The 24,401-nt window shown below is 35.8% G+C and overlaps 1 non-coding gene across 1 annotated transcript; it reads left to right on the top strand.

Annotated features, from left to right (window-relative positions):
• Nucleotides 1-700: 700 nt before the first annotated feature.
• LOC145110362 (small nucleolar RNA R71) lies at nt 701-807 on the top strand. The gene has a single exon (XR_013709744.1). It is a non-coding gene; the product is annotated as a small nucleolar RNA R71 (small nucleolar RNA).
• The last annotated feature ends 23,594 nt before the right edge of the window (nt 808-24,401 follow it).

The following is a 24,401-nucleotide window of genomic DNA, read 5'->3' as shown; positions in this document are numbered from 1 at the left end:
CTGTCCTATCTGCTTTTCAATGTTATGAGTGGAGGCTTGCTGATTCCTAAGCAAATTTTGTTGATCTTTCATCATAGCTTGATGATCTATAAGCATTACTCGTTGCTCCTTCAATTCAATGTCGGTATCATTGTTCCTCTTTTTCGACGCAGCTACAAACCTTGTGAACATCTCTTCCAAATTAGCTCTCTTTTCCATAACCGGTTCCTCCTTTTGATAGAAACCCCGTTCTTTTTGCTTGAATTTCTCCTCCTTTGCCTTTTTGTACTCGTCATACGGGAGCCATTCCTTCTTCGGTTTTCGCCAATTATCATCAAATCTGTCGCCACTTGAATAGAATACTTGAGCCTTCTTGTTTCCATTCTCATCCAAATCACAATCTTTAGTGAGGTGAGGTCCTCTACAATTTTCACATCCAACCCGAATAGCATGAATTGTTTGATCCATCTTAGTCATCCTTCTATCTAAACTATCTAGTTTAGCCATCATTGCTGCCATGCTATCGTTAACAGTGTTCACTACCCCCCTACTCACTTCATTTCGTGGGTTATGATATTCTCTAGAGTGTTTAGAGAACTCCTCAATTAACTCCTTGATCATTGGGGGTGGCTTCTTGGTGAGCGGTCCTTGCGAGTCAAGAAGCTGCCTTGTAGTCACATTTACCCCATCATAAAAAATGGAGACTTCTTGTTGGCTATTAAGATCGTGATGTGGGCAATTCCTTAGTAGGCCCTTGTATCTTTCCCATGCCTCCTAAAGGGACTCTCCAGCTTGTTGTTCAAAGTTGGCAATAGCTTTCTTCAACTTGGCTATCTTTGAAGGTGGGCAAAACTGGTCAATAAATTCTTCCTTCATCTTAGCTCATGTAGTGATGGATCCGGGAGGTAGTGACTTGAGCCAATCCTTAGCAGCACCTTTGAATGTAACTGGAAGCATACGAAGCAGCTGGGTTTCGTGAGGCACATTTGGAACATTAAAATAATTAGCTACATCATTGACTTCATCCAAATGTTTATAGACATCTTCGTGGTCTTTTCCGTAGAAGGGGATCTCCTTGAGTTGAGCAAGTATGTGACCCTTAAGCTCAAAAGTGGCAGTCGCGGGAATTGCGGGTTGCACAAGTCCCTGGCCAGTATCATCTCGTATCCTCTTCTTCCATTCGCCCATGGGAACTTCATCGATGTTCGCCATGGTGTTGTCAAAGTCACCTTCTAAATCGCTACCTTCATCAAATTCGCTTTCTTCCCTTTCGGAGTCGTTCACGAGGTCTTCCTTGATTGGGTCTTCGTTTGCCAAGGAAGAGGTGTTGGATGCTCCTGATTTGCTGCTCTTTTTCTTGCTAAAAACGGATTTGAGATTCTTCAAAGGTGAGTTCTTTGAAGAAGCGGATTCTCCAACGGCTTTTCCTTTGTTCTTCTTTAGAGCGGACTCCGGGTCTTCAAGTGGAGGAACCAAAGACGTATTGGATCCTCGGGTCATGTAACAACTGCAACCAAAGTAAGAAAAAGACGTAAAAAGAACAAAAATAAAATAAAAATAAAAACTGTGAAACAGCGATGGGCTCGCCGAGTAGCTTCGACTGCACTCGGCGAGTTCAAGGCAGAAACTGGAAAACATACTAATTAAATTTCTAAAACAGAAAACTATTAAAACTAATCCTAATAACTAAATTACCTAAAAATAACTTTGTGCAAGATAAATCTCACACCAAGGATCGATAAAACTAGAAATTAGTGCTAATTTTTGAACCGTTCCCCGGCAACGGCGCCAAAAACTTGATGTGTGTAAAACCAACTAGTTTTAATCCTACTTTTAATTATAAAATTGACACACAAAGGCAGTGGACCTATCAATTGTGGTGTAGTTAAATAAGTAGGGTATCAAACTCAGGGAACGGAAAATTAAAACTAAAAACTAGAATTAACTAAAAACAAGTAATAGAAAATAGGGGTTTCTCTAGTTTTGCAAGACTAGAAACTTAACTAAAACTTAACTTCTCGCCTAAAAGCTGAAAACACGTAAAAACAAACTAAATTCAATAATCAAAAAGGGTTTCTATTTAGGTTCAACTCATTTACTCCTATGGTTAATTTTTATGATAATATAATAGATTAATTGTTATTGGTTACTGACTCTGGTGATTAGATTCGCATTCACTATTACCAATCCTTAGAAAACATACCAATTCAAACAATGGCCAGTTGATTAAACTAATAGATTTCCTAGGTTAATTATTCGGGTTAAATAAGACTTGTAGCTAGCTAATTAAATTTGGTGGTTAAATTAACCTCTTGTTGATGGTGTATCATACAAGATCACACATTAATTTACCCATTCTCTAATTAATCCTAGTTTCATGTTCATTATTCCTAGGCATATAGTATTGTGTTCACATAAATTATATGAGATAAGCAATTAAGAGATGTTCATGCAGCTTAATCACTTAGCAATTAACAGAAAATAGTTATGGTTAATGCATAAGGGTCTTTAACAAGCTTAATTTAACAATATCACCAACTAAAAATTAATCAAAAAAGTAAATTAAACCATAGGAGTAAAATTGTCTTCCCCAAACAGAAACTAACGAAATTAGTTCATGATTTCAGTGTATGAAAGCTTAAAAACGAATTCAAATAAACCTAACATAATTCTATTCAAAGGTAAAGTGGAAAATTAAACCTAAAGTGCCTTAATCTCTTAAGAATGAAGGATTAGGGTTCTTCACATGTTCTTCTGATCTCCAGCAAGTTCCTTAGTCGCCAAGTAAGTTCTCCAAAAAGCCAGAAAGTCCTCAATTCGGGTTTGTGAAGTCTATTTATAGTTTTCTCAAAACAGGGGCTACTCGTCGAGTAGATAACTGACTCGTCGAGTCCCCCTTGAGGAATCCGTGTACGGCAAGGACTCCACGTATTGCTTCGCGAACCTTCGTGCCTACTCGTCGAGTAGACGACCCTACTCGCCGAGTAGCTTCAGAATTAAGCCTTTTTCTTCTTTCTTTCGTTCCCGAGCTTTCGTTCATATCTCCTGCTTCCTTTTGCTTCCAAGCTTCTTTTTTGACTGAAAATATAATTTGAACAATATTAAGTATCTTTTGTCCATAATATGCAATTAATTAGTCAATAAATGATAAAAATCCAACATAAAAATATAGCTAAATATGCAAATATCATGCTGATTTGTCACGCGAAAAAAAAAAGCCGTGAGAGATTTTGAAGTTGACAATTGAGAGCCACGACTTTCAATAAGTGTGGGGTGCACGTCGATTTCGTGAGAGATTATTATTTTAACTACCCCACACTAGCCTTTTGTTTGCCCTCAAGCAAAACTGATGTTATTATCTCACCAATATTGCCTAGAATAATCAATTTCAAACTCAGCCATTATCCAAAGACTGCAATGCATGTATTTGTGTCTATAAATCCTAAGAAACTTCCCACTCCTAAATACTCACAATCCTTATGAACCTTCACCCCTTAATTTATACGACACTCATTTTTGCAACCCTCTGAATCAATCCTCAGAAATCTCTCTTAACCTCAAGGTATTTTTGGCTAAACAACCAAGCATACATAAATTCTAGAAATTACAACTTTTATACGACATTGGAGCTCTTTGAATTCGTCACTTCTTCGAATATTTGATATTTGCTTTCTTTGAATTCACCACATTTTTGTTTGATTTTTGGTATCTTCAACTTTTTGATTTCTTTAGAATTTTGATCTTTAGATTTCATACTTGACTGCTCCAAAATTCTTTCAACTTTTTGGTAATTTCTCTCTCTCTTTTTTATTTATTTATTTATATATATCTCACTTTTTTTCGCTCATACCCTACATGCTTAAGAAAGGAGCTTAACTTCAACCCTTATTGGTTAAGGTATTAGTCTAAGTGCAATGACTACATAAGCTCTCCTGGATAGATTTCTGGTTTAGGCTGCAAAACGTATTATGTCATATAAACTACCAGATTACCTTTCATATCTCATGACTTTTCACTAGGAAATGGGAAGCCACAAATACACTATAACATATGTGGGCTCAGGTAAACATTTGAGTTCTCATCGGATTATCCCATACAATATTAGCAAAAGTTTAAATTATAACTAGATTTTCCTAAATTAAACTATTATTTCAAGTTTATAAAATTTTAAATTTTCCTAATCTAGCAATTTTTAATTTTCCAATTTAAATTACTTTTTCGACCCCCTACCCCACACTTATTTCATACAATGTCCTCATTGTATGCATAAAACTATTTAAGCACATAAAAGCAGTAAAAAGAGGGAGAAAAAGGAACAGACTCCCATGAGGTAGTAATGGCGAGATCGAATGGGGCTGCTAAAAGTTGCTCCATAAATTGTTGGAAGATTGGAAACTGGAACTGTTACGTCTGAATTTGCCGGTAAATAAAATCAAGAACGCCGACTTCGAAAATGTGGTGCAAAAGATTGCAAATAAATGCAATGTATAGTAACCATGACGTGGGAAAGTGTCGACCACGTCGTATTATATAGAATGGCAGCCTCCTCTTGCGATAAAAAAAACTCCCCTACGACATAGGAAAGTGTCAACCATGTCGTGGCAGCCGGGATGATACTTGTACCCCACGTCGAAATATAACTCCATGGTGTGGGAACAGCTCATCCATACCACATGTCACACCCCAAAACCAAGAACGGCGAAAACGTTCAGGGGTGGAGGACGTCATTTAAAGTATCATAAAAGTGTAAAGTAGTAAACAAGCAACAACATCATCCATTGCATTAAAAGTAAAGTTTTAATACATGAGTGTTCTTTCATTGTAATAAGACACCAAAATATGTAAACAAAATAAAGACGAGTCTTGTTTGTGCTCCGTCTTCTCAAAACCCTGGTCATCGTACCTGTCTACTGGTGACCTGAGAATACAAGTTATTTTGAAAGTGTAGATCAGCATAAAGCTGGTGAATTCATAAGTATTATGGTGTCATTGATTCGAAAAGCTGTTATGAAAGACTTGTAAATGTTCAATGAAACATTTAGTATAAGTGTGTAAACCTTAGAAAATCCCATATTTCCTACTAGTATAAAAATTAGTCTTCTACCAAGACCCGAATGCTTTGAAGGTTTGCATTTCTGTATCAATGAAGATTTTTCCCTGTACAACTATTATTATAAAAATATAGTCTACCTCATCGTTTATGTGAATGTGTCACAAAATAAAAGTAATAGGGAAAATTATATAATCATTGAAATCGTATCCTTTTGCCTTAGGATAATCACGGCGTGGAAACTCACCAAACAGTACAAGCGAGAACATCTGTCGATGAACAGGTCCCGCTGTAGCTAGCAGCCAGGTCTAGGATGGTCAGTCCCGTATAGTATATATATAGTATTTCTCTATGTATAGATATAGTATTTCTCTCTGGAAACATGTAATAGTATCTCTTCATATAGTAGTATAGACTCATGAATGAACTGATTCTTGTGTAATTCCTTGTAATAGGAATAGTAATTTGTATAGACTCATGAATGAACTGACTCTTGTGTAATTCCTTGTAATAGGAATATTAATTTGTATCCCCTAAACTATACCTATAATAGTTTACTGGAATGTAAATTGAATGTCCAAGTAGGTTTATACACCCTTGCTACTTAAGAGTGTTGGAACTGAAGAAAGAATGAAAGCTCTCATATCAATACATATATACATGAAGCATAAGTGTATAGATATGGTTTTTAACAGTAAATTGAAAGAGGTTTTGTAAAACATTTAAGAGTTTTGAACAATAAATAATAATGACTTGATGTCAGTTTATAAAATAATTCAAAAGTAATTTGTTGATAACAAAGTAAAAATAACTGAAAAGCATTGTATTTATCACATTTTGAAGTATGTGAAATCAGTTGTTTGAAAACACAGTTATAAATCGAATGTGATTGATTCTATAACTTCCTGTTTTCTACTTGTATTCCCCCCATGAAAGCATTTAAAATCATTTAAAAGATTGATTAAGGGGTATGAACTCACCTGTAGTGAGTGGTTTGGATGAACGGATGATGTAGGATGCTAAGTGTCAAGTGAAGACTTGAACACACACAAGGATCCTAGTTAACATATAATCACACATATATGTATCCAATTAGTCATTAAACAACTAATTAACCAAGTTAAGACATCCTAAGACCATGTAAAACACTTGATTTAAGTGCTTATAAGTGATAAGGATTGCATCTAAGGGTTGTAGGACATTGTTATTGAGTTTAGGGTTCAAGGGTAAACTCCCTTGGAGTTTACGGTTTTGTGACCATAACTCATTGAGTTTACGGTCGTAAACCCATGAGTTTACGGTCGTAAACCCATGAGTTTACGGCCGTAAACTCATGGTACTTGACCATTTTGTGTTTCGAAGCCATAAAGATCATAAGAAGCATTCCTACTTCATGTTTAAGCCTTAGGAAGATATTAGGGCACCATTTCACTCCTTTAGGGAGTTTACGGTCCTTGGACCACTTCTCCTTGGGTTTACGGCCGTAAACCCAAATGGTTTATGGTCTTTTGATATTTTCAAGTACTAAGCACATCAAGGAAGGGGTCTAGGCTAGTTTCCAAGGCTTGGTAAGGGACTAGGGCCACTTTGGCCCCTTTGTTAGGGTTTACGGTCCAAGGTGTTCTTGGACCGTACACCTTTGATCCTTTGATTCCTTGTGTTTTCTAGATGATTAAGAAGTGTAACAAGCATTATAACAAGCCAAGGTAAGAGTACTTACTATGTAGAAGCTTGAAAGGGTGCTAAAAGTCCAAGAACACTAGTGTGTGTTCTTGGTGTTCTTGGTGAAACTTGAAGATCTACACTTTTGGAATGATTTCACGGATGGAATCATGTAAGATCACTAGATTAAGTAAGATATCAACTTTTTAGGGATAGAAACACTTACAAAGTTGAAGATCTTGAAGAAAAGTCGGATGATACTTGAGAGAGAAATAGGTTTTGGATCTTGAAAATGTGAAAAGTGGTAAATAATGACTAAGTGTCATATTTATACCCCCTTTTAGGGTTTACGGCCGTAAACACCTTTGTTTAGGCCGTAAACTCCAAACTCTTGGAGTTTTGGGACATTAATGTTGCACAATAAACCCTAGGGCATCCTCTCTCCTGTTATCTCCTGAAGTACTAATCTTTAAACACTCAAACTTATTCCAAAAAAAGCTTAAAAATTAGCAGAAACAATTTTGACTTCTATTGAAGTGAATGGTTGTACAGAATAGAAATTTCGGGTTGTCACACCACATGAATCCAAATATGGTAGAAACGTCACTCTTCTAAATAATATACTCTCACAATATCAACTTGCAGCCCACACTTATGAAAAAAAACGTGGGTCTTGACTATAAACTTCAAACTCTCACACGTCTATCTCTCTCGTGATAAAGCAACAGTCGGATCTAGCTGCTGAACTTACTGCCAGCTTTCTAAGGGCGAAAATTCTGCAAAGATCTAAAACAATCAAAGAGCATCAACATGGAAAACAAAAATTTAAACAAACTAAAAATAAAAAAAAATAACTAAAAAAAATAGCAAACCAAAATAACTAAAAAGGATATCACAATCACTCGTCTTCGTCGGAATCAAGCTACAATTGTTGATTAAATCCCTTGCATGCAAGAGGTGGTTTGTGAAAGCAAAAACTTTCGGGACCTGTCAGACTATTTCCTTTGTTTTCTTTGCACCATTAACTAAAAAGTAGAACAAGAGTCGACCCAACTAGTCAAGAGTAGCAAGAGTTCGGTCTTCCACTTAACCACCTCGATACGTCTTGCTATATTACGCCTCGTGGATTGAGTTGGACAAATCACCCAAAGTAGTAGACTAAACAAGTCAAGAATTCCCTAATCGCTTGCAATCTCGAAACCCATGCAAAGAGTAAAACCAAGCAATGCGTATGATCACGAATTCCTGCACATAAAACAAAAACCTTCCCGACAAGTGACATCATATCAACGAAAATAAAATAAAAATAAAATAAAACTAAAAAAATAATAACGAATAATCAAATAAACTAAATTAATTGAAAATCGTTCCCCGGCAACGGCGCCAAAAACTTGATGTGAATATTTAATGCACTAGTTTTTTATTTATAATTCCTAATTTATCGCATCTAAACCACACCTTACAGGTAGTGAACCCGATCGAGTATAGTATAGTTTTGATAAGCAAGGGTGTCGAACACAAGGGGAACAGTAGTGAATTAATTTAAAATATTTGATTATAGGTTACAAAACATACGAAAGGAATAAATAAATGTTTAATTAAATCTCAAACGAATTACTAAAAAGCAAATCTCGATAAACTGGCAGGAAGACAAATCTCTTTAGGTACTTTGGTTTAGACAGATTACACCTTAAAATCATAGACAATTGCACACACAGATTTATTTATTCATGTTCACCGATTTCTAAAATGATTAGGTTCATGTTCATTATTACTAATCCTTTAGCAAACAAGTCAATTCAAGCAGTGATCAATTGATTAAACTAACATGTTTCCAAGTGTTCAGTTCGTATCAAGCAAGACTTGTAATAATAGTTAATTAAATTTGTCAATTCAATCAACTTATATGTGGTTGGTCATCACACATGCTCACACATTAACTTACTTATTTTCTAGTTAACCCTAGTTTCATGTTCACTATTCCTAGGCATATAATCTTATGTTCACAAAACTATATGATTCAAGCAATTAAGAAGATACGCATGCAACTCAATAACTTGATATTTAACAGAAAATAATTATCATCAATACATAAGGATCTTTAACAAGATTAGCAAGATAAATTAAACACGAATAAAACAATCCAAATAGCAATTAATCCATAAATCAAGGTTTCATCTAATCATAAACACAAAGCAAATGGTTTTAACACCAAAATCAGAAAGTAAACACATAGTGGCATCACAATGGAATGCTAAACATGGTCACGATAACAGTCCACATGATTACCGACACGATTCCGCTATCTAATCCCTTAGATCTTTGCTCCATATCAGCTTAACGGCCCTCCGGCCGCCTTCTACACCCTCAAAACGGCAGCTATGAATATTTCTTGTCGCACAAGTCGAAGTGGAATATCATGGATTATGAAAATGGTGGAATGATATGGGGTATTTATAGTTGAAGGGAGATGGAATTGATATGGAATATTAGAGTTGGATTGGAACAAGGAAACTAATGGTGGCTTAGGGATTAAGCAAATAAAAATAAGGTAAGTGGTGCTTGGGGAATAAGTAACTTGGAGGGAATTTCCGTCCAGCTTTTATGCTTCATCTTCAAGGCCGAATTTGGATAAGATAAATCCCGAACTAGCAAAAAGGCCCTCTCACATAAGTCGTAGGAAATTTCGTCTAGTTTTCAGAACATTTTGAATCTCTCCAATTGGACTTATGAGTCATCAGATATACCCGAAACACGGAAGAGGGGTCAATCTGCCAACAATATCCTTTTTGCATCTTTTCAGCTCCATTCTCTTCCTTTTGCATTCCAGCACCCATTTTTACTGTAATTGAATATTTCAAAGAATATTAAGTATCTTTCAGTTCTAAATAGCATAAAAACATAGTATAAAATAATAAGAAAACATCATAAATATATGCATAAAATAGACGTTATCAACCCCCCGCGTAGATAACATGTATGCCCCGCGGTCTCGCATACGCGGCCAAGAAGCTTCCACGTTGCCCCATCCTAAGTTAGCCACATTCCCCCTCGTACGTACAACGTACGCTTGTACGCCCTGCGTACTAAAGTACGCCTAGCGTACCTCCGAGGAACGTCCAGCGTAGTCCGAGGATGGCGCCTATAAATAGCATGCGAGGGCTAAAATGCCAAAATGGTCCTGCCCTCTGGTGTTTCATGGTTGGCCCCTGTCTGTACATAGTAGTTGAAAAGTATTGTTTAACACTTATAAAACAATAACGCTCTTAGACCTTGAGTTAATTAGTCGTAACAGATATTAGACTAAAACTTAGAAATAATAATGTTAGGTTTCATCAAAGGAAAAGACAATTGTTAGAAGCGAAGCACTGTCCGAATTTCGAGTCATCACTTTAACAAGTGAGTGCATAGTTACTTTCATCTTACACATAGATATGAAGTATTTAATATAAATTGCGTGCTATGTGTGCATAGTATCTGTGTTCTTGATATCTATGCTGGATGAACAAAATATACATGTTTTATTTAAACTGTATATGTATTTTATACCTATAAAAATATTGGGTAAAGATGGGTAGATGAATGATGAGAGATGAAAGATGATATAGATTAACATTGGTAGCTATGGACTTAGTTCCTGATAGATAAACCCTGGCAGCTATGGACTTAGTGCCAAATAGATAAACCCCTACAACTATGGACTTAGTGCCTTACAAATGAACGTTGGTAGCTATGGATTTAGTACCCTATTGATGAACATTAGCAGTTATGGACTTAGCGCCTAACAAATAACATCGACAGCTATGGACTTAGTGCATGTTATATAAACCCTGGCAGCCATGGACTTCGTGCCTATTCCTTAGCACAATCCTTAGGAATAAAGGTTGAGGAATAGATGATTGTTAGGGAAGATACTTAAGAATAAAGAAGATAATGGGGATGGGTAATTGGGTTAATTGTTTGATGATAAAACATAATAACTTTATTATTATGGGTTGAAAACCCTATGTACTCACCAGGTTTCCCAACCTGACCCACTCAGTTTATTTGTATCACAGGTGTCGATACGAAGCTACATTACATTGAGAGATTAAAGGAGATATAAATCACTAGTGTAAATGAATGTAAGGTCTGTTCATGATTATGTTTCTGTATTGACGATGACATCCCAAAGTTTTAATATAAACAAATTACATTTCTTCGGAAATGCTTTGATAATATATATCTATCATGTTTTCTATGAACAAATTCCGCAATATTATTCTTTAAAATGAATACTCAGATTTTTCAAATAAGCATAAATAATTTTTTTTAAAATGACCGTGAATTTGGGGATGTCACACTTACCTAGGATAGATGACTTGTTTCACCAGTTGCAGGGAGCAACTTTTTTCTCCAAGATTGATCTCAAATTAGGCTATCACCAGTTAAAGATAAGTGAGTAAGACATTGAAAAGACAACCTTTAGAACAAGGTATGGACACTATGAATTCGTTATGTCATTTGGACTAATGAACGCTCCAAAAGCATTCATGGATTTGATGTATCGATTTTGTAAACCTTTTCTTGATAAATCATTAATAGTGTTCATATATGACAACTTCATCTACTCCAAGAATAATATACATTATAGTAAACATCTCTGAGAAGTATTAGAAGTCCTGAAGAAGGAGAAGTTGTACGCAAAGTTCTCCAAGTGTGACTTTTGGATTTAGGAGATACACTTTGTGGGTTACGTGGTTATCCAAAATGGCATAATGGTGGACCCAACAAAAATAGAAGTGATTATGAAATTGGAAAAGACGAAGAGGCTGACAGAAATTCGTAGTTTCATAGGATTGGCAGGTTACTATCGAAGATTCATCCAAAACTTTTCCTCTATTGCGGCTCTTCTAACAGCCCCCTAACCAAAAGGGAGTCGTCTATACTTGGAGAAAGAAGCAAGAAAAGGCTTTTAGTGAATTGAAGAAGAGGTTATATGAAGCACCAATCCTTGTTTTACCAGAAGGAACTGATGACTTTGCAGTTTTCAGTGATGCTTCTGGAGTTGGATTTGGATGTGTCCTTACCCAAAGAGACCAAGTAGTAGCTTATGCCACGATACAATTGAAGCCCCATGAGCAAAACTATCCAACACATGATCTAGAGCTTGCAGTAGTGGTTTTTTCCCTAAAGATCTAGAGACATTATCTTTACGGTACCAAATGCAAACTATTTATAGATCATAAAAGCCTTCATTATCTCCTCACGCAGAAGGAATTAAATATCAGGCATAGACAATAGTTGGATCTACTTAAGGACAACGATTGCGAGATACTTTACCACCCTGGTAAATCAAATATCATAGTCGATGCATTGAGTAGAAAGGTGAATCCTGAAAGGAAAATAGCTAGATCGTTGAAGCTCGAGATGATTTCAACGGTTATAGAAAAGAACAAGGAATCTCACACTAAAGCTTTAGCTGAAGATGCAAAGAACGAAGAACGTCTAGGCAAGATGTTAGTGTTCAAAGAAAAGAATCAAGGGTTGATGTGACATCCCCATGTTCACGGCCAGAAAAGACCGATTTTGTTTATGATTTATAAAAATCAGAGTATATTTTTAAAGAAATATATTGCGGAATTTGTTCCCAGAAAAACATGATAAATATATTATCCAATAATTTCCGAAGAAATGTATTTTTATTCATTTTAAAACTTTGGGATGCCATCGTCAATACTGAAACATAAGCATAAACAGACCTTACATTTATTTACACTAGTGATCTACATCTCCTTTAATCTCTCAGTGTAAAGTAGCTTCGTATCGACACCTATGATACAAATAAGCTTGAGTGGGTCAGGTTGGGAAACCTGGTGAGTACATAGGGTTTTCAACCCACAATAATATAATTATTATGTTTAATCATCAAACAATTAACCAAATTACCCATCCCCATTCTCTTCTTTATTCCTAATTACCTTCCTTATGGATTTATCCTAAGGGTCATCTCCTACATCGTATTTACCTCTCATCTCCTTACATCGCATTTCCTTATATGTTTGTTCCTAAGGAATTTTCCTAAGGATCATCGCCTACATCGTATAGACAGTACTGATTCGGGGATTACTCCCTCAATACGTGTCCAGTAAGGGTTAGGGTATCATCGCATGAATACGTAGTTACAACATCCCCTGAACTCGTAATTCATAGTAAGGGTTAGGGTATCATCGCATGAATACGTAGTTACAACATCGTCTAAACTCGTAATTCATAGTAAGGGGTTAGAGTATCATCGCATGAATACGTAGTTACAACATCGCCTAAACTCGTAATTCATCACCTACAGGTTATGAGCATGCTGGTGTTTCCACATGACTGTCTAGAATAGTCAGTGGTCGCCATCTATACTCTGGTAGATGACTACATCGCCGGTCAAGGTTATGGTATCTCCTCTCATCTCACATCACCTATTTATCATCACCTATCTATCATCACCTAATTATCATCACCTTTCTATCATCACCTATCTATCATCACCTAATTATTATCACCTTTCTATCATCACCTATATATCATCACCTAATTATCATCACATTACTATCATCACCTATCTCTCATCACCTAATTATCATCACCATTCTATCATCACCTATCTCTCTGTACCTAATTATCATCACCTTTCTATCATCACCTATCTCTCATCACATTATTTCATCACACACCAACTATTTCATCTACCCATGAATTATCCCAACATATTTGTAGATATAAAATACGTATACATTTTAAATCATCTAAAACATGTATTTAAAACATTCATCCAACATAAATATCAGGTAAACAGATAATATGCACACATAGCACGTAATATATATAAAATACTTCATATCTATATGTAAGATGAAAGTAACTATGCACTCACCTTAATAGCGTGAGTCAATAGAATCTAACTAAAAACGGTCAGCGGTTCGTGATCGTCAGGCTTGGGATGCGAAACGCCTTCAGCAAACGAGAGAGAGAGAGAGAGAAAATAAATGGTGTAAGAAATGAAAGGGCTGAACTTGCTATTTATAGGCTGTTCTGGGCCCATTCACATCGTGAACATGATAGGTTCATGTCGTGAACTTTCATGAGTCATCCCGTAGCTTTAACACGTGTTTTCTAGCCCCGATTAGTGTCCCTGACACATTTCACGTCGTGAACTTCATGTTCACGTCGTCACTTAAGGCGGCTAGGGTTTCAGCCACGTGTCATGTTCTCAACAGCTGCATCTTCGGAAGGCCATAACTTTTGCATACGAGCTCCGTTTTTGACGTTCTTTATATCCAAGCGAAGGTGGAGACGTACTCTATAACTTTCCTTTAGAACCCTATGGCTAGAAAGTACTCTATCATAAACTCACTTTTTATGATTCCCGGTGTCGTGCCGGTTTTGTCGCGAAACTTCGACATGTCATAACTTCTTCGTTATAACTCGGATTTCGACGTTCTTTATATGTACGGAAACCTTGTGACATATACTAAAACTTAGTTAAGATTATTTATTCTAAATAATCCTCTATCAAAAAGTCATTTTTTTGACGCTTATCGTCTCTAAATTGACTAGCCCGAATCTGCGGGCGCTACAATTATCTCCCCCTTAGGATGATTACGTCCCGGAATCATCAACAAAACAGGGCTTGTATAATGACTCCATGCATTGTCTCTTTTTCCTAGGTAATGACTCTATGTTCCTTCGAGTGAGATTCTAACTCTTGGATTTCTTGACTGCATGTGATGCTCAATCTTGCACCCACTCTTTATCCTATATTGGACTTTCAATCATAACCTTCGAGTTACAAGATCGATCCTTATTGGAGAATCTTACTTCTTCTTAAACAGACTTAACTTAAGAGAAGTTCTTTACTTCATTATCATAACATATCGATGGGTCATGTGCTAATGACCTCTCATCGTATGATGCAACACTTAGACTCAAGTCTCTTAGAGTCAAATTCCAGAATGGAATATACCTTCCTTCATATTCTAATGTGATATAATCACATTTTAGCATGTAGCATTTCTAGCTACAAGCTTCTTTACGAACGAGCGTGATGCTATTGATCGCATTGATTTCAATCTTCTGACTTAAGTCAGATGTTACATCGAACTTGGTTCTCTGAACCATGTAACAAACTCATCGTAGTCGGACTCAATTTGATATGACCACTAGGGTCGGAATAACAATCATCTCATTAGTCATTACCGAAACGATGGTAACGACATACATGAACAAAAACGAAATCAATTACTAGCTTCTTGGTAACCTTGTGACTTTCCCTGATCCAAGTGTGAGTTCTGTGCTTCCAGTAGTATAGATCTCTACTACTATTCACACCTACTCATACTCGTCTCAAGTATGGTCTCACAGTCCCCAAGTCCTAAAATCACAAAACAATTTAACACATACGAATGTGTCCAATTAATCATAAAAATTTTCCTATACTCTACTAGGACTTCTTCCATGCGTATCTTCAATCATCAATTCTACTTCAACTCGGTTGGTGATGGAAATTCCAAACGATGGGACAACTTCAAGAATTACACCAATCGTTCCATCATCCTGCCAATCGAAGGTGTATTTCAGACGTACCGTACTCCTCTAAACGTTCCATTATTTTATCAGACACATTCTAAAGGCAAGATACCACTCTTACGATATCTTTTGATAGGTGTCATTCACTATCATAAGCCTTTCATTTCCTCCATCTACTCAATTCTCTACGAGTCTTCACCATAACGTTTTGTACACCCAAGCAGACGTTCAGTGTACTTAGGCGAGAATTCTAAGATAGGAAAGCTTTATTTACGATAGACGTATAAATCTCCTTATCACTCCGAAACGTATACATGCTATTTTTAATATCGTAGTCATACGCTTAGAATCCTAAACACGTAAGGTTTCCAGATCCGGTCGGCAACAGACCATAGATCCGAACAACTAGTATCATATATGGAAAACATATAACATTTAGCACAGAAAAGCATTTTAGGCATCTTTCCTAAAATATACTAGTGCTCGTGTCTATTCAGATGCATTACCTAAATTTATTAGACACACTCCTCACAATCATTGCTTAGCATTCTAAGTTTAAGTCTAGAAATCCTACAAATTCCTAGTTCGCTTAAACTAATGCTCTGATACCAACTGTGACATCCCCATTTTCACGGCCAGAAAAGACCGATTTTGTTTATGCTTTATAAAAATCAGAGTATATTTTTAAAGAAATATATTGCAGAATTTGTTCCTAGAAAAACATGATAAATATATTATCCAATCATTTCCGAAGAAATGTATTTTTATTCATTTTGAAAACTTTGGGATGTCATCGTCAATACTGAAACATAAGCATAAACAGACCTTACATTTATTTACACTAGTGATCTGCATCTCCTTTAATCTCTCAGTGTAAAGTAGCTTGGTATCGACACCTGTGATACAAATAAGCTTGAGTGGGTCAGGTTGGGAAACCTGGTGAGTACATAGGGTTTTCAACCCACAATAATATAATTACTATGTTTAATCATCAAACAATTAACCCAATTACCCATCCCCATTATCTTCTTTATTCCTAATTACCTTCCCTAAGGATTTATCCTAAGGGTCATCTCCTACATCGTATTTACCTCTCATCTCCTTACATCGCATTTCCTTATATGTTTGTTCCTAAGGATCATCGCCTACATCGTATAGACAGTACTGCTTCGGGGATTACTTCCTCAATACGTGTCCAATAAGGGTTAGGGTATCATCGCATGAATACGTAGTTACAACATCCCCTGAACTCGTAATTCATAGTAAGGGTTAGGGTATCATCGCATGAATACGTAGTTACAACATCGCCTGAACTCGTAATTCATAGTAAGGGGTTAGAGTATCATCGCATGAATACGTAGTTACAACATCGCCTGAACTCGTAATTCATCACCTACAGGTTATGAGCCTGCTGGTGTTTCCACATGACTGTCTAGAATAGTCAGTGTTCGCCATCTATACTCTGGTAGATGACTACATCGCCGGTCAAGGTTATGGTATCTCCTCTCATCTCACATCACCTATTTATCATCACCTATCTATCATCACCTAATTATCATCACCTTTCTATCATCACCTATCTATCATCACCTAATTATTATCACCTTTCTGTCATCACCTATCTATCATCACCTAATTATCATCACATTACTATCATCACCTATCTCTCATCACCTAATTATCATCACCATTCTATCATCACATATCTCTCTTTACCTAATTATCATCACCTTTCTATCATCACCTATCTCTCATCACACACCAACTATTTCATCTACCCATGTTTTACCCCAACATATTTGTAGATATAAAATATGTATACAATTTAAATTATCTAAAACATGTATAAAACATTCATCCAGCATAAATATCAGGTAAACAGATAATATGCACACATAGCACGTAATATATATAAAATACTTCATATCTATGTGTAAGATGAAAGTAACTATGCACTCACCTTAATAGCGTGGGTCGATAGAATCTAAATAAAAACGGTCAGCGGTTTGTGATCATCTGGCTCGGGATGCGAAACGCCTTCAGCAAACGAGAGTGAGAGAAAAGAAATAGTGTAAGGAATGAAAGGGCTGAACTTGCTATTTATAGGCTGTTCTGGGCCCATTCACGACGTGAACATGATAGGTTCATGTCGTGAACTTTCATGAGTCATCACGTAGCTTTAACACATGTTTTCTAGTCCCGATTAGTGTCCCTGACACATTTCACGTCGTGAACTTCATGTTTACGTAGTGACTTAAGGAGGCTAGGGTTTCAACCACGTGTTATGTTCTCAACAGCTGCATCTTCAGAAGGCCATAACTTTTGCATACGAGCTCCATTTTTGACGTTCTTTATATCCACGCGAAGGTGGAGACGTACTCTATATCTTTCCTTTATAACCCTATGGCTAAAAAGTACTCTATCATAAACTCACTTTTTACGATTCCCGGTGTTGTGCTGGTTTTGTCACGATACTTCGACAGGTCATAACTTCTTCGTTATTACTCGGATTTCGACGTTCTTTATATGTACGGAAACCTTGGGACATATACTAAAACTTAGTTAAGATTATTTATTCTAAATAATCCTCTATCAAAAAGTCGTTTTTTTGACGCTTATCGTCTCTAAATTGACTAGCCCGAATCTGCGAGCGCTACAGTTGAATATGTTCAAAAATCATATTTGGGTGCCAAATATGGGGAGAATACGAGATATTCTTATGGAAGAGTCTCATAAGACCATGTATTATATACATCCAGGCAATACCAATATGTATTTGGACTTAAAACCCTATTACTGGTGGCCAACTATGAAAGTCGATGTAGCAACTTACGTGGCTAAGTGTCTGACTTGTGCAAGAGTAAAAGCACAACATCAGAAGCCATATGGAGACTTGGAACCTCTTGAAGCACCCAGGGGTAAGTGGGATTACATTACCATGGATTTCATAACCAAGTTGCCAAGGACGAAGAAAGGCCATGACATGATTTGCGTTATAGTAGACCGATTGACAAAGAGTGTGCATTTTGTAGTCGCACGAGAAAATTGGTCTATAGAGAAATTGGCAGAAACCTATGTGAAGGAGATTGTGAAAATTCATAGTGAACCCTTATCGATCGTGTCAGAAATAGATAGTCGATTTACCTCTAGATTTTGGAAGATTTTGTAGGAAGAAATAGGTACAAAGTGGTGTTTGAGTACTACCTATCATCCGAAAATGGATGGACAGAGTAAAAGAACTATCCAAACTTTGGAGGATATGTTGCGAGCATGTGCGTTAGAATTCACTAGTAGTTGGGATGATCATCTACTATTTGCAGAATTCTCCTACAACAATAGTTATCACTCAAGCATCAAGATGCCTCCTTACGAAGAATTTGTTGGATTAGTTGTCTAAGCCCATAACTATAATTGGTATGTACTCGACCCGAGAGTAGCATGGTCCATTTGGGTTGCCTTCACTAGAACAATTTGATAGGAAGAATATTTGAGAAAGAGGTTATTTATGATTTATTAATATATTACAAGTATAATATATTAATTGTGAAATCATATTATTTAATTAGTATTGATCAAGAATTAATTTGGAATTAATTTAGTGATCAAAAGAGACTAATTAAATTAACGGGAAGTGATTATGTAAATCAGTGATATATATAGTGTTTGGGTTATTGGTCCATGTTGGGCTAAGTTTTATGTAAGTATCCATGAAGAGTTAGCCCACATGAGATATGGATTATAACCTAAGTGTATGGATTAGGGTTTACCCATGACTGTTGGAATCCTACACTATATATGAGTTATCCCTTAGCCAAAATCGGACCACCTATGTATTATAAGAGAATCTTAACCGATTTTAGAGTGTCTATACTCTCTCTCAAAGTCCTCCCTTTTTCATGGTGTTTGTGAACCATTTGAGGCATCACACTTGAGGTGCTAAGCGCTTGAAAGGCCAAGAACTACAACTACATCAAGAGGTATTCATCTAACTATTAGTTTTATATTGTATACCCTCCATTGTATGCTAGTTAGGATGTATGCTTTGGAAAATTGAAATTGCATGTATAATTAGAGAAAACATAGATCCAAAGCATCTAGGTTTGCATGTGCACCATAGGATTGTTATAGTGCTTAAAACCCAACAGTGGTATCAGAGCCAAGGATTGTTTTCTGTTATATTTGATGCTTATTAATTTTCAAAGCTGAAAAAAATCGATTTTCTGGCCTCTGACTGATGAACTCGCCGAGTCCACTGGCTGACTCGACGAGTCCACTCATTAAAAGGGCAACTCGACGAGTCATGATCATGCACTCGTCGAGTAGAGGCTTATGTTTGCAGAAATTTGAGTTCTTGGCCAGAATTGGACTAGGATCATTACCACAAACTGTTTTGTAATCATAAAAAATGTATTTTTTTGATTTGGTAAGGATGATCCTCATCCAAATAAAGGACAATTGTCAAATTTTTAATATAATAAGATAACTATTTGTATTATTTGATATGAATTGCCTTGATATGAGTTAGATTAGATCAATAATGAAATTATATGATAATGTTGTTAGTTAAAATTGATCTAAGTTGTTCTTGAAGTGAGTTTTGTAACTTGTCCTCAAGTTATATGAAGAGTCTCATTCATGAACATTAAAACTCATAAGTTTTCATAAGTTATGGAAATGAAAACGTTTTCAAGAGTTACAAAACTTGCCCTCAAGTTTTGGTATTTGAAAAGTCTCAAATTACGAAAACATTAACTCTAGTAATTGAAAGGTTTCAAAAGATGCAACTCTTGGGTTCATAACTTAAAAATTAATTAAATAGTTTTAATTTTGAATTTTTAATAACCTAGATGCTTTGAATAGTTCAATTACACCTTATGGACTTTATTAAATTAATTAAAGTGTTTAATTAAAGGTGAAGATTAATAAATCCATAACAACATGGTTTAAGTTTAATTAAATTAAGAGTATAATTTATTAAAAGATTAAACCACCTAGTATTTTAAATGTTTAAAATACACCCTTATACTATATAAAATTAAAAGTTTAATATATTATATATGTATAAGTAAAAGGTCAGTCTTACCGTTAGTAGGCCTCATTCACGAAGCTGGTCTATAAGGGGGGTATAAGGTTATTGCCTATAAAATGGTGGTTTAATGGGTGTCCACTCTCACCACCGCTTCCTTGACTGGTGGAGGGTCGTTAGCCGAACGGGTAGGATAGGACATTAATTCTCATTAAAAGTATAATGAAATACCAAGTAACTAAATATTTTTATAAATTCCCAATCTTAGTTATTTAGGAAAAATGTGAATTTGATGCTAACCCATCAAATTGCACATTGCGCCTTATTAGTCGTTAGTGGAGCGTGTGTGGTTAACCGGCACACTAATATGGGACTAATGAAGGATGGAAATGGGTAGCTCGATGTTAATCATGGATCAATGGAGCGTGTGTGGTTAACCGGCACATTGATTGGATGATTTGTAACATTATGTGTACCAAGCTAATTTGCATGGTTATTCACACCTTGTTTGTGATCCTCGGCATCCCAGTCACAAACTTGAAGGGCATAATCGAGATTTAAACATGCCATTGAAAAGTTCAATGAATCTCAAAGAATCTAGGAATTTTAATTCATTTAAAACCTAAAATTCATTTTCGTTTTTCATGGTGGAAATTGGTAAATCGTCATTTACCTACCTTCAAATAATTTGCAATTGGATTACGACATCCCTCTTCCGAATTGTAAATTATTGTGTTGGGTACTAGCCTTAATATTTCATTTGGGGTGTTATATTAAGGACTTAAATCAACTAAACTTGAATTTCTCTCTTATAGATGTCTAGTTTAGACAACTATGGTCTTTCCGAATCTTTTGGTAAAAACTTTCCACATGAAGATGATATTCCTCAATATCATACTTTACTTCCTCTGCCTCCTCCAATAATTCTCCCTAACCCACAAATTCAAAGACTTGAAAAGTTCAAGGTCACTCAAGCCCTATTCGCAAGCAAACACCAAGATGGAAGCTCTGTGTGTGCACATGTCTTGGAGATTAAGTCACACATTGACAGGCTGGGAATGTTAGGAGTCGTTGTGTCAAGGAAGTTGGCTGTTGACTTGGTTCTTCAATCACTTCCTAAGTCATATGGTGAGTTCAATAAATATTACTATATGACAGACCGCAACATGCCCCTTATCGATCTTACATATTTGCTAATTGATGCTGAATCAGCAATGATTTGGCGCACTGGTAATGCAAATTTGATTGGAAGATCTACTTCCCAAACTTCCATGGAAATTGACAATGGAAACATTAGAAGTCCAGAAAAGATTTCTCTTTCCAAGGGAAAGGGAAAGGCTAAGTCTGATATTGTCCCGTGTACCATTCCAAAAGAGTCTGTTTGTTTCTATTGCTAAGAGAAGGGGCATTGGTTGCGAAGCTTCCCTGACTACCTGAGAGATCTAAGAGATGGTAAAGTCAAAATGCATGACTCTGCTTCAGGTAAGTTCACTATCTAACTCTATTAAGTTCCTATTTGTAGATTCCTAATACATGATGTGATAAGATTACATTTTGATGTTTTGTAGGATCAAAGGAAGCTTAAAGGAAAAGCATGTTGAGTCTGATCGCGAAGAGATGGATTTCGATCGCATGGTTCAATGAACGGGTTTTTGAGCTGATGCTAGGAGTTATGATAAATTGATTAGGAATATGTAGTAACATAGTTTTCATTTGTAATTGCATTGTAAGGACAAATTTATCCGCATTTTATAAATTAAGATAAATTTTGAATTTTATCTTGTTTTATATTTCCTTGCAATGGCATTTGTTAAAATTTGTGTTTATACATTGTTAGCAATATTGAAAATGGATTTGATTCTTTCGTTTGTGGTAGTGTCATAATTTACCAAATAAGGAAAGATTCTCATCACCAAATTTCAGTTGGATAGAAACTTGGAATCATGCAACTTGTATTGTGTGATGGATGAGAACCTTCGTCTTTGGCAAATTAAGACTAATTCCTTATTCATATGTATATGTGAGTCAAGTGAAGGACTAGGGGATCAGGTACACTTGGTTGTGCACTGGTCAGGTCCACCACAAAGAACGATAAGACTATTCATTATGATTTACTAAAAGTTTAGTAAATATGGTTATGCTTACAAGATGAAGTATAATTCTGAGTCATTGGAAAGGTTTCAATGTATGGCAGAATGAATAAGAAGAATCAAATTAGGCCAAAAGATAAAAGTTTCTCCAATCTGAAAGGAAGGGAGAGTACTTGAGTATCGTGTTTTATGATTATCTTAGTGATTATGAAACCATATCACAATTAATCCTCTAAGGACATCTTAGTGCACTTGTATGGCTAAGAATAGGAATCGAGAATTGTTGAAATGGTTGAATCAAGAAGATGAGTCATACTTCATTCCAAAATCAAGTCTTAGAGTCATACTCCAAGATTGTGCCTTGAGTGACATAATCTTAAGAAAAAATTATAACACTTATCAAATGTAGAGTAAAATGTTTTCAACTCTTGTACATTTGAAATTGGTAAGTTGTGATGTTTTGGATAAAACAAAGATCAACTAAGACCGATTGTAAGAAGTGTTTGTCTTGATAAGAAACCGCACTAACTCTTGAATATTTGTTTGTCAATTAATGTTTCTTGACAAATAGAATCTTATATGTCAAGAGGTCAGTGGGAGTTTTAAGGATCTTGAAAGTTTAAAGAACTAATCAAGAGTAAACCTATTGTTTAACACTAGCACACAACTTGAGGTTTGTAACCTATTGTGTTGACATATTCTTATTTTCTATGTCATTCCAGTCAAATTTGACTATGCATGTGAGTTCTATGAGTTCTCATCTGTTTGCATAAGGTAAAGCATCTTGATCAGTGAAAGTTCATTGATCAGCATGGGTGAGCTGCTTAACAACTTGGAAGACATGGTAGGCCCTTGTGCTGCCAAGTGGAAAGAAGTTAAGATTGAACAAGTTCAGTCCATATGAGTTTGGATTTGTCGCTAACCTTGTCTTGTGATTATGGTTGTAACAGATTCACATAGACAGGAACACATACACCTTAAAATCTAAGTGTCATAAGGTTTCTCTCTGCTTCATGAAAACGATTGTGAGGAAACACTTTCACTAAGTAGATTTTAAAGAGTTAGCAATTGTGATATTTGCATTCTCAAATTCGATTATGATTACGGCATCCCGCTTCATAGTTTGAATTGTGAGTAATGGCAAAAGGTCTAAACAATTGAGACTTATTGTTGTAAGTTCTAAAATTGTTTAGACACACATGTGAGCTATCTAAGGAAAGGTGTGTGAGTTTGAGAAGCCTAGATAAAGTCTTATCGAAGCAGTTTGTATCAAAAATCTGAACTTTGGTAAGAAAGTCAATAAGTATTGATTTCTAGAAGTCCAGCTTATTTCTGGGTACATTTCAAATCTAGTGGGAGCATAAGTGTTATGCTAGTAAGATAATAATGCTAGTGGGAGCATAATTAGTATGGTAAGTGTTGCGAGTTAGCAATGTTAATTACAGAAAACAAAGGTTTCAATTTTCAAAGTTGTAGAGTTTGAAAAGTTGTTTTGCTATAATTAAGGGAGAGGAATTCATACTTCATTTCAAATCTAAAAGCTTAGATTGTTAGATTTTAATCAAATTTAGTCAAGGATATATATGAATGTTATGTTGGAATGGTTCAACATAAGGAAATTCTATATATAGGGAAATGTTAGAGCAAGAGACTGGTAAAGTATCAGGTTTTTATGTAAGACATTATGAATCGTGTCCCATATGCCTCAGATTTAGGATCGATTGCATGTGCTATAATATTCTCATGTTCTAATTTTCCAAATGCCTAGGTCATTAAGAGGGAAAAAGGACTAGAACCATATATGACTGAAGTTATTAAACAACTGTCAAGGACGATATGAGGTTTGCTAAGGATTGGTTGCTTAAGGACAGTTGGAAGTATAGTAATGAATGGAGTATATTGATTTGATTCTGAATAGATATAATTTTATTAAGAATGGATAGTCATATGGCAATTATGGAAAAGTTTCCACAATGGGAATTGGATATCAAGAATCTATGAGTAAGTTAGAAACTTTTATGCAAGAAGGATGTTCAAA

This window comes from Lactuca virosa, chromosome 4, assembly GCF_052849685.1.
Source record: "Lactuca virosa cultivar CGN04683 chromosome 4, Lactuca_virosa_CGN04683_v6, whole genome shotgun sequence".
Lineage (NCBI taxonomy): Eukaryota > Viridiplantae > Streptophyta > Magnoliopsida > Asterales > Asteraceae > Lactuca > Lactuca virosa.
The sequence above is the reverse complement of the archived record's forward strand: the minus strand, read 5'-3'. Positions and strand labels throughout refer to the sequence as shown.